This window comes from Perkinsus marinus (assembly GCF_000006405.1).
Source record: "Perkinsus marinus ATCC 50983 genomic scaffold scf_1104296965198, whole genome shotgun sequence".
NCBI lineage: Eukaryota > Perkinsozoa > Perkinsida > Perkinsidae > Perkinsus > Perkinsus marinus.
In genome coordinates, this window is record NW_003204417.1 from 1 (window position 1) to 1,445 (window position 1,445).

Genomic DNA, 1,445 nt, shown 5'->3' on the forward strand with positions numbered 1-1,445 from the left:
AGCACTCATCGACAGTTTGGCCGAGTGGTCTAAGGCGCTGGCTTCAGGCGTCAGTCCGCAAGGGCGTGGGTTCGAATCCCACAGCTGTTAGAAATTTCTTTCCGTGTGATTTGATGAAGAACGCATTCCGCGGAAACGGTTCGAAACCGTTTTTGTGTCATGTCCTATAGTGTAACGCATCTTCTCCGCTATGATTTTTGAAGCACTCATCGACAGTTTGGCCGAGTGGTCTAAGGCGCTGGCTTAAGGCGCCAGTCCGAAAGGGCGTGGGTTCGAACCCCACAGCTGTCAGCCTATATACCTGACTGGTCTTATATTAAGAACCGAGACCCTTTCAGAAGCGAGGTAGTGCAAGACCAAAACCTTTTGATCGATATTGTGCCATCGCACCTCGCAGAATCCGTTCAATCGATTTTTTGTGTCCTCTGGTTTGGCAGAGCGATGCATCACCTCGGCTATGAATCCTGAAGCACTCATCGACAGTTTGGCCTAGTGGTCCAAGGCGCTGGCTTAAGGCGTCAGTCCGAAAGGGCGCGGGTTCGGACCCCATAGCTGTCAGTCTATATACCTGACTGGTCTTATATTAAGAACCGAGACCCTTTCAGAAGCGAGGTAGTGCAAGACCAAAACCTGTTGATCGATATTGTGCCATCGCACCTCGCAGAATCCGTTCAATCCATTTTTTGTGTCCTCTGGTTTGGCAGAGCGATGCATCACCTCGGCTATGAATCTTAAAGCACTCATCGACAGTTTGGCCGAGTGGTCTAAGGCGCTGGCTTAAGGCGCCAGTCCGAAAGGGCGTGGGTTCGAACCCCACAGCTGTCAGTCTATATACCTGACTGGTGTTATATTGAGAACCCAGACCTTTTCAGAAGCGAGGTAGTGCAAGATCAAAACCTTCTGATCGATATTGCGCCATCGCACCTCGCAGAAACCGTTCAACCCATTTTTGTGTCCTCTGGTTTGGCAGAGCGATGCATCACCTCGGCTATGAATCTTGAAGCACTCATCGACAGTTTGGCCGAGTGGTCTGAGGCGCTGGCTTCAGGCGTCAGTCCGCAAGGGCGTGGGTTCGAATCCCACAGCTGTTAGAAATTTCTTTTCGTGTGATTTGATGAAGAACGCATTCCGCGGAAACGGTTCGAAACCGTTTTTGTGTCATGTCCTATAGTGTAACGCATCTTCTCCGCTATGATTTTTGAAGCACTCACCGACAGTTTGGCCGAGTGGTCTAAGGCGCTGGCTTAAGGCGCCAGTCCGAAAGGGCGTGGGTTCGAACCCCACAGCTGTCAGTCTATATACCTGACTGGTGTTATATTGAGAACCCAGACCTTTTCAGAAGCGAGGTAGTGCAAGACCAAAACCTTTTGATCGATATTGTGCCATCGCACCTCGCAGAATCCGTTCAATCCATTTTTTGTGTCCTCTGGTTGGCAGAGCGATGC

The 1,445-nt window shown here is 50.4% G+C and overlaps 6 non-coding genes across 6 annotated transcripts; all 6 read left to right on the forward strand.

The window, feature by feature from the left end:
• The first annotated feature begins 10 nt into the window (after positions 1–10).
• Pmar_PMAR012811 lies at positions 11–90 on the forward strand. The gene has a single exon. It is a non-coding gene; the product is annotated as a tRNA-Leu (tRNA).
• Positions 91–211: 121 nt separating this feature from the next.
• Positions 212–291, forward strand: Pmar_PMAR012812. The gene has a single exon. It is a non-coding gene; the product is annotated as a tRNA-Leu (tRNA).
• Positions 292–478: 187 nt separating this feature from the next.
• On the forward strand, positions 479–558 carry Pmar_PMAR012813. Its single transcript has one exon. It is a non-coding gene; the product is annotated as a tRNA-Leu (tRNA).
• Positions 559–745: 187 nt separating this feature from the next.
• On the forward strand, positions 746–825 carry Pmar_PMAR012814. The gene has a single exon. It is a non-coding gene; the product is annotated as a tRNA-Leu (tRNA).
• A 186-nt stretch (positions 826–1,011) lies between these two features.
• Pmar_PMAR012815 lies at positions 1,012–1,091 on the forward strand. The gene has a single exon. It is a non-coding gene; the product is annotated as a tRNA-Leu (tRNA).
• A 121-nt stretch (positions 1,092–1,212) lies between these two features.
• Positions 1,213–1,292, forward strand: Pmar_PMAR012816. The gene has a single exon. It is a non-coding gene; the product is annotated as a tRNA-Leu (tRNA).
• Positions 1,293–1,445: the final 153 nt, after the last annotated feature.